The sequence below is a fragment of the Hyla sarda genome, chromosome 11 (genome assembly GCF_029499605.1).
Source record: "Hyla sarda isolate aHylSar1 chromosome 11, aHylSar1.hap1, whole genome shotgun sequence".
NCBI classification, from domain to species: domain Eukaryota; kingdom Metazoa; phylum Chordata; class Amphibia; order Anura; family Hylidae; genus Hyla; species Hyla sarda.
In genome coordinates this window covers 41,272,704-41,286,000 of record NC_079199.1, presented here as the reverse complement: position 1 = coordinate 41,286,000, position 13,297 = coordinate 41,272,704, and the positions used below count along the sequence as shown (strand labels likewise).

Genomic DNA, 13,297 nt, shown 5'->3' with positions numbered 1-13,297 from the left:
TCACATATAAAATGGATCAGAAAAGATATAGAATTAGCATTTATTTTCTGTGGAATTTAGCGCAGAAAGGAGTTGACTTAAAGGAGTACTCCAGTGCAATAAATGTTACCCCCTATCCAAACGATAGGGGATAAGTTTTAGATTGCTGGGCGTCCGACCACTGGGATCCCTGTGATCTCCTGGACGACACCCCGGCAGTCCCCAGGAAGGGGAAGTTCCAACCCCTACAGAAAGCAGCAGTGAACACTCCCCCTCAATGTTTCTCTATGGGATACATGGAGGGGCGTGTTGGCCACCGCTTCGTGTTGGAGTCGACATGTTCTCTTTCCTGGGGACTTCCGGGGTGTCGAGCGGGGGATGCCCCCTATCCTTTGCATCTCATTGAATATAATCGTATTGTTATGCAAGGTGGATCCACCCAGAAATTGTAGCAAATTCTGCCTTGATTTTCCATGGTTGGAACATGCTCTAAATTAATTGATGGCCAATTCACACAAAAGTTAATCTTGTTTCTCTAGCCTTGTATCTAAATACCCTGTCCAAGGCAGAGTGGTTTGTTTGCACCCCTGGCACAGAAAGCACATTTTAAAGGAGTCCAAAGAACCCTTTTATACATAAGACTAGCAGTAGTGGTCTGGAAGTTTGTGTGTCATATTAATATTTTAGTTGTAAATAGAGCTATTTTATTATACAAATGAGTTTTTTCCAGTCAATATAATAATAACTCACATAGTATGAAGATATTACAGTTGGGGGTTTATACTGGACAACTAGCTAGTAATTCTTTTTGCATTGTATTAAGAGGACGACAGCGGAGGACGGGAGTGGGATACCGGGGGGGAGCAACTGTAGATAAGTCCAGTTTGTATTTTTAAATGCTGGAATTCTGCAATTTTTTTTTTACTTCTATCCCAGACTACCCCTTTAAGGAGAGATTCTTTCAAAATTGACAGTTTATAAAAAGATGACTAGACAAAATATATAAATATGGGGTTTAGTTTTGAGTTTGTGGCTTGGGCAATCTAAATGGTATTTACGCTATTACAGATACAGTGTGCACATAATTGAACCTTTGACCCTTGCATTCCTGAATCCTTGAACCTTAGTTTAAAAGGGATTCTCTGCTTTGGACAGTCCATACGTGTGAGTAAAAGGGTTCCTTTACAATAAGTTGATAGGCCCCCAATGATCAACCATTACTTCTGGGGATACCCAGAGTTTAATTTCCCTGCAGCGCCATCCCAAAGGGAATAAAGCATTACACAGTGTCCTTTTAAATCAGTGGGGTACCTGTGTAATGCCAGACAGTACCCTGAAGAGGAGACCCCACTCTATTGATTCCCTAATCTATCTATATATATATATATAAAACTCAACATGTGTGTGTGTGTGTGTATGTATGTTCCACAAAAACTTCCAAACGGCTAAAGATATGAACATGAAACTTGGCACACATGTTACTTATATGTCAACAACAAACATAGGATAGGTAATTTAACCCTTACTCACCCCCATTTGCCAGGGGCGGAGTTTGTTTAAAGTCCCATACAAGTCTATGGAAAATATGTTACTGCATAACTTCCAAAAGGCTGGAGATATTTTGATAATACTCGGTTACATGTTACTTATATGTCCACTTAAAATATAGGATAGTTAATTTAACCCTTTACTACCCCCATTTGTGAGGGTCAGGGTTTTTGTTTAAAGTCCCATGCAAATCAATGGGAAATCTCACATAACTTCTGTACAGCTGGAGATATTTCAATACCTGGTACACATATTACAGGTCCGGATATGAGGACGGGATGGGAGGTCGGGATAGGAGGTCGGGATAGGAGGTCGGGATAGGAGGACGGGAGGTGGAGATAGGAGGACGGGATAGGAGGTGGAGATAGGACGACGGGATAGGAGGACGGGATATGGGGTTGGGATATGACAACAATATATGGGGATGGGATTTGAAGTCAAAAGCTTCCTCCTTTTGTTGATTTTCCTCCCAAACAAGGATGAGGAAGGAAAAACCGGGCAACGCCGGGTGTTCAGCTAGTAGTGTATATAAAATCTATATTGGACAACCCCTTCATGTTATCTTCATTGAATTATAATACAAATTATTGCAAGTGGTAGTTACCCTTTAACCCCTTAACGACGCAGGACGTATATTTACATCCTGCGCCAGCTCCCGCGATATGAAGTGGGATCGCGCCGCGATCCCGCATCATATCGCGTCGGTCCCGGCGCTCATCAACAGCCGGGACCCGCGGCTATTACCACACATCGCCGATCGCGGCGATGTGCGGTATTAACCCTTTAGAAGCGGCGGTCAAAGCTGACCGCCGCTTCTAAAGTGAAAGTGACCCGGCTGCTCAGTCGGGCTGTTCGGGACCGCCGCGGTGAAATCGCGGCATCCCGAACAGCTGACAGGACACCGGGAGGGCCCTTACCTGCCTCCTCGGTGTCCGATCGGCGAATGACTGCTCCGTGCCTGAGATCCAGGCAGGAGCAGTCAAGCGCCGATAACACTGATCACAGGCGTGTTAATACACGCCAGTGATCAGCATAGGAGATCAGTGTGTGCAGTGTTATAGGTCCCTATGGGACCTATAACACTGCAAAAAAAAAAGTAAAAAAAAAAAAAAGTGTTAATAAAGGTCATTTAACCCCTTCCCTAATAAGTTTGAATCACCCCTTTTCCCATAATAAAACAGTGTAAAAAAATAAATAAATAAACATATGTGGTATCGCCGCGTGCGTAAATGTCCGAACTATAAAAATATATCATTAATTAAACCGCACGGTCAATGGCGTACGCGCAAAAATATTCCAAAGTCCAAAAAAGCGTATTTTGGTCACTTTTTATACCATTAAAAAATGAATAAAAAGTGATCAAAAAGTCCGATCAAAACAAAAATCATACCGATAAAAACTTCAGATCACGGCGCAAAAAATGAGTCCTCATACCGCCCTGTACGTGGAAAAATAAAAAAGTTATAGGGGTCAGAAGATGACCTTTTTAAACGTATAAATTTTCCTGCATGTAGTTATGATTTTTTCCAGAAGTGCGACAAAATCAAACCTATATAAGTAGGGTATCATTTTAACCGTATGGACCTACAGAATAATAAGGTGTAATTTTTACCGAAATATGCACTGCGTAGAAATGGAAGCCCCCAAAAGTTACAAAATGGCGTTTTTTCTTCGATTTTGTCGCACAATGATTTTTTTTTCGTTTCGCCGTGCATTTTTGGGTAAAATGACTAATGTCACTGCAAAGTAGAATTGGCGACGCATAAAATAAGCCATAATATGGATTTTTAGGTGGAAAATTGAAAGGGTTATGATTTTTAACAGGTAAGGAGGAAAAAACGAAAGTGCAAAAACTGAAAAACCCTGAGTCCTTAAGGGGTTAAAGGGGTACTCCCGTGGAAAACTTTTTTTTTTTTTTTTTTTAAATCAACTGGTGCCAGAAAGTTAAACAGAATTGTAAATTACTTCTATTAAAAAATCTTAATCCTTCCTATACATTTTATGGGCTGTATACTACAGAGGAAATGCTTTTCTTTTTGGATTTCTCTGATGTCACGACCACAATGCTCTCTGCTGACCTCTTCTGTAGATTTTAGGAACTCTCCAGAGCAGCATATGTTTGCTATGGGGATTTTCTCCTGCTCTGGACAGTTCCAAAAATAGACAGCAGAGGTCAGCAGAGAGCACTGTGGTCGTGACAGAAGAGAAATCCAAAAATAAAAGCATTTCTTCTGTAGTATATAGCCCCTAAAAAGTACTGGAAGGATTAAGATTTTTTTAATAGAAGTAATTTACAAATCTGTTTATTTTTCTGGCACCAGTTGATTTAAGAAAAAAAAGTTTTCCACCGGAGTAACCCTTTAATGTTCTCCATGTTAATTTTTCTTTTTGATGTTTGAAACAGTCATCTCTTTTTACCTGTAATTATGTCTCATTCTTTGGTTCTGGGAATGATGCTTAGCTCCATTTATCATTACATGTAAGTGCTTGAGATTCAAGAGCCACACCTGTTAATTTTACAGTAGTCATTATCAAAAATAGTATATTCCTGTATATAAACTAGAGATGAACATTCACTAGAACAGCATTTGTACTATGCTGAATGTAAGATAAAAAATCTAAGTCAAGAATTCTTTTTTTAGAGGGGTACTCCGGTGGAAAACTTTTATTTTATTTTTTTAAATCAACTGGTGCCAGAAAGTTAAACCGATTTGTAAATTACTTCTATTAAAATATCTTAATCCTTCCAGTACTTATTAGATGCTGAATACTACAGAGGAAATTATTTTCTTTTTGGAACACAGAGCGGTCTGCTTTCATTACGAGCACAGTGCTCTCTGCTGACATCTCTGTCAATTATAAGAACTGTCCAGAGTAGGAGAAAATCCCCATAGCAAAAATGCTGCTCTGGACAGTTCCTAAAATGGACAGAGATGTCAGCAGAGAGCACTGTGCTCATGATGTCAGCAGAGAGCTCTGTGTTCCAAAAAGAAAAGAATTTCCTCTGTAGTATTCAGCAGCTAATAAGTACTGGACGGATTAAGATTTTTTAATAGAAGTAATTTACAAATCTGATTAACTTTCTGGCACATGTTGATAAAAAAATAAAAATAAAATTCCACCGGAGTACCCCTTAAATTGTCCTTTCCTTTAGGCACATGGCTCCCTTGAGAACTGCTGCTTTTCTCTTGGCCAAGTTCCTACAAATGATTAAAATCTAGGGGTTGCCATGCAGTGGTGAACTGCCCAGTGCATTGTACAGTATACATATTCCCTTTTTAGTCTCTTTAATATCAGAAATTTCTCCAATATTTGGATGTCCAGCTGTGGCAAACATTTTAATTTGCAGCCTGGCCACAGATCTAGCATAGGGAGTATTTACACCGGAAACAGGTTGGGTTGTGATGCTAGTGTAAAGCCAGTGATTCGTCTCTGTTGGCCTGCAGATGCAACCTTCGGACCATCTGTTACTACTATGGTCAGGCCAGATCAAACTTTAAGGGCTAGCGTGGGTACCCAAATTCTGTTCCACAACCAATTACTCACAGGTGATTTCCTATATACTGTGCCCTGCATATGTATTCATCCCCTTGGAATTCTCTACATTTTGTCATGGTATAACCACAGATTTAAAGGAGTACTCTGGAGCAGAGTATTCCTTCTCCGTCCTGCCAGGGCTGCAAAAAAAATGAAAATGAACCATCTCTCACCTTCCTGTGTTCCCGCACAGCGCCACTACAGCTGATCGGTCCTCCGGTCCATCCTCTTCATACTTATGTGTGTAACAAAGCGTCACATGGCGTTCAGCCTATCGCCGGCTGCAGCAATGTTCTGCCTCGGCCGGCGATAGGCTGAGCGCCATGTGACGCTTCGTTACACATGGAAGTATGAAGAAGATGGACCGGAGGACCGATCAGCTGTAGTGGTGCTCCGCGGGAACCCAGGAAGGTGAGAGATGGTTCATTTTGCAGCCCGGGCAGGACGGAGCAGGAATACTCTGCACCAGAGTACTCCTTTAAGTTTATTTCTTAGCACTTTTTATATTTTTATTTGTAATACTTTTGAAATCCGTTAAATATTTACACCAACTTCCAAATAATGGACTACTTTATGTTGGCCCATTACACAAATGTGCAAAGTACATATATATTCACCCTCTTTACTGTGAAACTTCTAACAAAGATCTGGTGCGACCGGTAGTCTTCACAAGTCACATTTGTGAGTGACATAATTAGTGAATATGGTCCACCTGTCTGCAATTTAGCCCCTTACGGCTAAGTTTCCACTTGTTTTTGGAAAACTGCCACTGCAGTTTTTGAGCCAAAGTCAGAAGTGGATCCATAAGGGAGGAGAACTATAAGTCCTTCCTTTATATGCCCTATTCCTTTTGAATACACTTCTGGCTTTGGCTCAAAAACTGCAGTGGCAGTATTCCAAAAACTGCCAGAAAAAAAAAGTGGAAAATTAGCCTTAGGACATGGCCCATTTTGGCCTTAAAGGAGTACTTCGCTGACGATTATGTTCTACGTTTCCTTGTTATTACTGTGTGGGGGGGTTTCTGTTCCTGTTTTTGTCCCATCCATGTCTTTTCTGCAATCATTAGATTTCATTTACTGTATAATGCTATGCCTATGCCATCACATTATACAGTGTGACCGGCTAGCCTCTGATCTAGCCTGGCTAAGCCAGGATACATCAGTGAAACAGCGATCGGCGGCAGGTAAGGGGACCCTCCTCCCATCATGTCGAGTGGGTTCTCTGAGCCCCTCTGAGTTACCCCAGATGTTTTACTTTCACTTCAGACGCCGTGATCGGCATTGATTACGGCATCTGCCTGTCATTAGCAGTGAGCGGCTCCTTCCCTCGCTTCAAAGCCACTTAAGGATTCAGAGTGTACCGGTACGCCCGTGGTTCCTTAAGTACCAGGACAGAAAAACATTCCCGTATGCCTTTGAGTCTTAACAGGTTAATCTCAGTACAAATTTACCTCTGTGAAGGCCTCAGAGTTTGTTAGAGAGCATTACTGAACAAGCAGCAGCACAAAGACCAAGGAGCTCACCAAACAGGTCAGGAATAAAGTTGTGACGAAGTACCATAAAATGCATCATTAGAATATAGAAAAATTATGGCACAATTACGAATCTACAGAGAAGCAACCAAGTGGCCCATGGTAACTATGAAGGAGCTGCAAAGATCAACAGCTGAGGTAGGAGAACCTGTCCACAGGACAACAATTAGTTGTGTACTCCACAAATCTGGCCTTTATGATAGAGTAGCAAGAAGAAATCCGTTGTTGAAAGTGAAAGTCTATAAATCATGTTTGGAGTTTGCCACACGCCATGTGGGAGACACAGCGTGGAAGAAGGTGCAATGGTCAGAACATACAATACTTTTTGGCCTCAGTGCAAAACACTATGGGGGAGATTTATCAAAACCTGTGCAGAGGATAATTTGCTGAGTTGCCCTTAGCATCGCTTCTTTCATTTTTGAAAAGGCCTCTGCAAAATGAAAGAAGCAATCTGATCCTCTGGACTGGTTTTGATAAATCTCCCCCTATGTGTGACAAAAACCCACTACTGCCCATCACCCTGAGCACACTATTCCCACAGTGAAACATGGTGGCAGTTGCATAGAAACTGATCAAAATTGATGGAAAGTTGCGTTGAGTCAAATGCAGGGTAATCTTTAAATGTTTAAAATCAACTGGTGCCAGAAAGTTAAACAGATTTGGAAATGACTTCTGTATAAAAATCTTAATCCTTCCGGTACTTATCAGCTGCTGTATGCTCCAGAGGAAGTTATTTTCTTTTTGAATTTATTTTCTGTCTGACCACACTGGCTCTCTGCTGACACCTCTTTCCATGTCAGGAACTGTCCAGAGTACAAGCAAATCCCCATAGCAAACCTATCCTGCTTTGGACGGTTCCTGATACGGACAGAGGTGTCAACAGTATCAGTACTAGAAGGATGAAGATTTTTAAGTAGATGTAATTTACAAATATATTAAATTTCCTGGCACCAGTTGATTTAAAAAAAACATTGTTTTCCACCGGAGTACCCCTTTAACCTCTTAAGGACCCAGGACGTATGGGTACGTCCTGGGTCCCGGTCCTGCGATATAACGCGGGGTCACACGGTGACCCCGCATCATATCACGGCGGGCCCGGTGTCATAGTGAAGCCGGCACCCGCCTCTAATAGCGTGCGGCACTGATCGCGGTGCCACTCGCTATTAACCCTTTAGGCTAAAAACCAAAGTGCCCGGCTAGCTCAGGGAGCTGTTCGGGATCGCCACGGTATAATCACGGCATCCGGAACAGCTGTAGCACAGGAGGAGGTCTTCTTACCTTCTCCTGCGCTGTCTGATCGCCGAATGAATGCTTCAAGCCTGAGATCCAGACTTGAGCATTCAATCGCCGAAAACACTGATTGATCCATTCCTATGGAGATGGATCAATCAGTGTAAAAGATCAGTTAATGCAATGTTATAGCCCCTTATGAGAGCTATAATATTGCATAAGAAAAGTGTAAAAAAATAATTAACCCTTTCAATTATCCCTTCCCCTAATAAAAGTTTGAATCACCCGGCATTTCCAAGAATAAAAAAAACAGTGTAAATAAAAATAAACATATGTGGTATCGCCGCGTGAGGAAATGTCCGAATTATAAAAATATACTGCTTTTTAAACCGCACATTCAATTGCGTACGCGCAAAAAAATTCCAAAGTCCAAAGGGGTGAAAACGTATACAAGGCACTGTACAAATGTTCCTTAGGGCCCTATCTACTGTATTACATGGGCCGAGGTACAGTTTAAACTACCAGATCGACACTGGTTTAAAGAACCCCCAGGAACACACAAACATTTAATTGTCCATGCAGCCCCCTGTTTACATCTTCTATCGACTGCACGTCAGCCGAGCGTTTCCTCAGTTGCCGGCTGATCGCTGGCCCTATTACAAAGGGCACTATATCAACCTCTTCTTAATACACCATTTGTTGTAAGAAGTGCAGTTCTGCCTTTTACCATCTTTATCAATCTCTGGTTTAGGGCCTTCTGGAAATACAATCTTTATATATATATATATATATATATATATATATATATATATATCTCAATGGGGGCCATTTATTATTATATGTACACCGTTTTCACTGTCTATATTGCGTAATTTTTTGCACAATTCTGTTTTTTGCGTGTTTTTCTGTGTACTTTTTGGTTGAGATTTAATGTGGAATTCTATGTGACTGTGTATGTTAGAGCGTATTATGCAGTGTAAATCAATTTATCAACTGCAACTTTAATGTTTACATGCACAAACTTTGCGCAAGTCTTTATTAAATTGCGCAAATATACACCATCTAGGAGGATACGTAAAAAAAAAGCTGTCAGAACCTGTCCGGCAATCTGTAATTCAGATTTAGAACCGCCTCCAATTATTTAATCTTTTTGCCATAGACTGACTATTATACTACACGACAAATTATTAAAGGGGTAGTCCAGTGGTAAAAAACTTATCCCCATTCTAAGGATAGGGGATACATTTCAGATTGCGGGAGGTCCGACTGCTGGGGCCCCCCGCGATCTCCTGTACGGGACTCCGTCTCACTGGCCAGATAGCGCGTGTTGATCACCACATGAAGCGGCGGTTGGCACGCCCCCTCAATACAACTCTACAGCTCTGGCTCTGCCATAGAGGTGTATTGAGGGGGCGTGTCAGCTGCCGCTTCGCGCAGTGGTCAACACGCCCCCTTTCTTGCGGGCTGCCGGGCCTCGTACAGGAGATCGCGGGGGGCCCCAGCGGTCGGACCCCCGCGATCTCAAACTTAGCCCCTATCCTTAGGATAGGGGCTATGTTTTTCATCACCAGATATCTGGGGGGGGGGGAAGGAGGTAAGGATGGGGAAGACTTTATTATGGGGAACACTTTATTATCCTGGGTAGGAAAGCAATAGGAAAGAAAGAAAATTAGCCTAGAAACATGTTAAATTTTTTTAGCATAAGGCAACTTGGAAATATAAGAAGGCACTAACCTGGGAGGATTGGAGGGAAGTCCGAATTCTGTGGGCCCACCACGGGGAAATGCCACCCGTCTGTGAAGAGCAGCTCTGTGAAGTGTGAGGTAGAGGAGGAGTGGACAGAAGAGCGAGGGGGGGTTCTATATTTGTGCAAAATCTATCAAAGGATGCGCATTTTTAGTAAATTTTGTGCAAAAGTGTAAATTAGTGTCTACAATAGACACCTAATGATAAATCTCCCCCAATATGTGTGTGTGAGTGTATGTATGTGTGTATGAGGGACAGGATAGAAGGATAAGATATATGGACGGGATATAAGGACAAGATCTGAGGTCGGGATATGATGTCGGTATATGATGTCGGCATATGAGGACGGGGTATGAGGACCAGATATGAGGACAGGATATGAGGTCAAAAGCTTCCTCCTTTGTTGCTTTTCCTCCCCAAAAAGAATTAGGAAGGAGAAACCTGGCAACGCCGGGTACTCAGCTAGTATATATATATAAATATATACATATGTATAATCAATGTGTGTGTATGTTCCAGCATCACTTTCAAACGGCTGAAGATATTTCGATAAAACTTGGTACACATGTTACTTATTTGTCATCTACAAACATAGGATAGGTAGATTAACCCTAACCCACACCCATTTGCGAGGGTCAGGGTTTTTGTTTTAAGTCCCATTCAAGTCAATGGGAAATGTATGTTCCAGCATAACTTCCAAATGGCTGGAGATATTAGAACACATGTTAATTTTATGTAAAATTAAAAATTTAATTAGTTAAATTAACCCTAACCTACCCACTTACCAGAAGGATGGGGTTTTTGTTTTGCGTCCCATTCAAGTATACAGGACTTCCAGTACCTTACTCCAAGCTCTGTTCTGCATCTTCTGGTGAGTGCGTCTGTCCGGCCACACCCCTCCCGGATGCCACATCCCATCTGGCAAAGCCACACCCACTATTAAGCCACACTTCTTTTATTTTCTACCCTTTTTGTGCATTGGTCCGGCTTGCAAATCATACCTAATTCCAAAAATAACACTATTCTATTTCCGGCCTACAATTTCTTCATCACAGTTCAGCCCCACCTGAGGACGGGATATGAGGATGAGAGATGAGGGCGGGAGATGAAGATGGGATAAGATGTTGAGAAATGAGGAAAGGATATGAGGATGGGATATAAGGTGAGAATCTGAGGATGGGATATGAGGACAAGTACTTCTTCCTATGTTGCTTTTCCTTCCCCCACAAGGATTTGGTAGAAAAACCGTACAACACCGGGTACTCAGCTAGTTGTTAATAAAAATAATGATAATTATAATAATAGCATTAGGAAGATAGAAATACAGTGTAAGATTGATCAGATGTCTTTGCTGAGCTGTGGCTGTATAAGCAATAAGCAGCACTACTGCATTCTCTTTTACAAGCTTACTTGAAATATGACCTGTATGTTTTCCATTAGATCCTGGACAACAGCATATTTGTAAAATGCTTTTATTTGATTGCATTTTACTAAATTCTTTCTGCAGTCTATTGCTGAAATGCATTATATTATAAATGGATTTTTGAAGCATTTTTTTGTGTGACACATTAGATATCAATGGATACTTCTGGGAATTATAAGCTAAAAATACATTAACCTTTTTTACATTAATAGATTAAAATGACATTCCTTGACATATTTTATAGCTGTCTCCGCACTCGCTATGCCCACCACCAAAATGAATAGAAACCCTAAGGGAAGGAGATTGCATTGCTAGCTCTAAGGGCAGGCATGTGAGCTTTCATACTAGCACTTCAACTTAAGTGTTGGAGTGATACTCCCTTGTGTATTAATTGAATGAGATACATAGGTCAAGGCTATGAAAGAACCATACACTAGAGTGGGAAACATGGTGAGAGCAATGATAAACAAGGGAAGAGAGGACAGGTGAGTGGCTATATATGATTATAACCAGGTTGGACCTACTGGTTATGTAGCCAACTATCGAAGAACACACATTCACTCTCCTCCTTCAAGTCACATCTCACTTCCTGTCAGTCTTTTACAAAAGATTCAAAAAAGTTGCATGAACATAGCCAGAGGTCTCCTAGGACTGTATCCAAACCCTATTGAAGCTGACAAGACAGTGCAAGCCTTACCTTAACTTAGGGTTAGTAGGGTTGATGTCCCTAGCCCCTAGACATTCATCTGATTAATAAAATGTATGGGCTACATTTTGGGCAATTTGCCCCAAACCAATCCCAAAAGGTTTAAATATTAAGATATATTTGAAATTCAGAATGGATTTGATTTAGCCCAAATTAGTTAGCTCATTTCTAATAAAGACTGTTCTGTTTCCATTGTAACAGACTACTATCAAACCCTGTGTAGTGTGTACAAGTTCTAAATGGTTTCCAGTACACTTACTTAAAGGGGTATTCCAGGAAAAAAACTTTCTTATATATATCAAATGGCTCCAGAAAGTTAAACAGATTTGTAAATTACTTCTATTAAAAAATCTTAATCCTTCCAATAATTATCAGCTGCTGAAGTTGACTTGTTCTTTTCTGTCTGGCCATAGTGCTCTTTGCTGACATGTCTGCCTGTCTCGGGAACTGCACAGAGTAGAAGAGGTTTGCTATGGGGATTTGCTTCTACTTTGGACAGTTCCCGAGTACTGAAAGGATTAAGATTTTTTAATAGAAGTAATTTACAAATCTGTTTAACTTTCTGGAGCCAGTTGAGATAGATAGATAGATAGATAGATAGATAGATATATATATATTTAAAAAGGTTTTTCCTGGATAACCCCTTTAAGCCTTGTGATTAACAACAGTGTAAGGATATGTTCACTTCTGTGTTGTTTTTGTTTTCCATTCATCCACCATTGGAGCAGAAGAACAAAAGACAAAAAAACAAAAAAAAAACAGCAGGAGGATCTGTTGCACGCCGAACACGGATTACTCCTAATATGCTCCTTGTATATTTATGGCAGTGAGTGATATACCGGTACTTCTAGAAGGTTCTAATAGTCTAGTGGTGCAGCTGTATGCACCACTGCATAATGTGGTCCCTAGGATTTCTGGCATGGTGTCTGGACTGGACAAAAGAATTCTGAATTTTTTTGTCCGGTCTTTTATATGCAATCTTTAGTGGAGGGTCCCAACAGAGCCTCTGACGCAGATGCGTACCTTGCCTAACCTTTCATTTTGATATTTTTTTTCACAGTGTTTTTAATCAGACTGTTATATTAGAAACATGTGACCCATATAAAAGCTCAATGTTTCTCCCTTGCTCTTAGCCCCTTCCTACCCCAGGTACCTTCCACATTACTAACTGAAATGCATTGGAGATAGTGAGTAATTCCATGTGTGACCTTGAGTACTGGATGAAGGTGATTATCATAGACAAAAGTGTGTAAATAACATATGTGCCACTATAAGTGCCAGCATAAGGATACATATGGAATGTTGACCAGTTCTGTTATAGGGCTCCTTTCCCATCAAACATCCTTTCTTCAGCATGAATTCCAAAGACTGTCTGCAACCATCTCCCCATATATTACTACATCCCATCTTCTCAAGGTGACATCTCAGTTTCTGACCAGGTCCCCCTACAGTTGTAGTGACTCCTAGCAGGTGCTTACTGGCACCATTGTTTTTATTCCTAATTTTACTAACTGCAGAATCCAGCAATCTACACAGATATTACTCAGGAAACACTGTATTTTTTATGCATAAATTATTTTCTGATTCTCCTAGCAAT

At 41.0% G+C, this 13,297-nt stretch overlaps 1 protein-coding gene across 2 annotated transcripts in view; it reads left to right on the top strand.

Moving 5' to 3' along the window:
* RTN1 (reticulon 1) overlaps positions 1-13,297 on the top strand; it is a 250,094-nt gene that overhangs the window by 31,651 nt on the left and 205,146 nt on the right. The gene's annotated exons all lie outside the window — the stretch shown is intronic.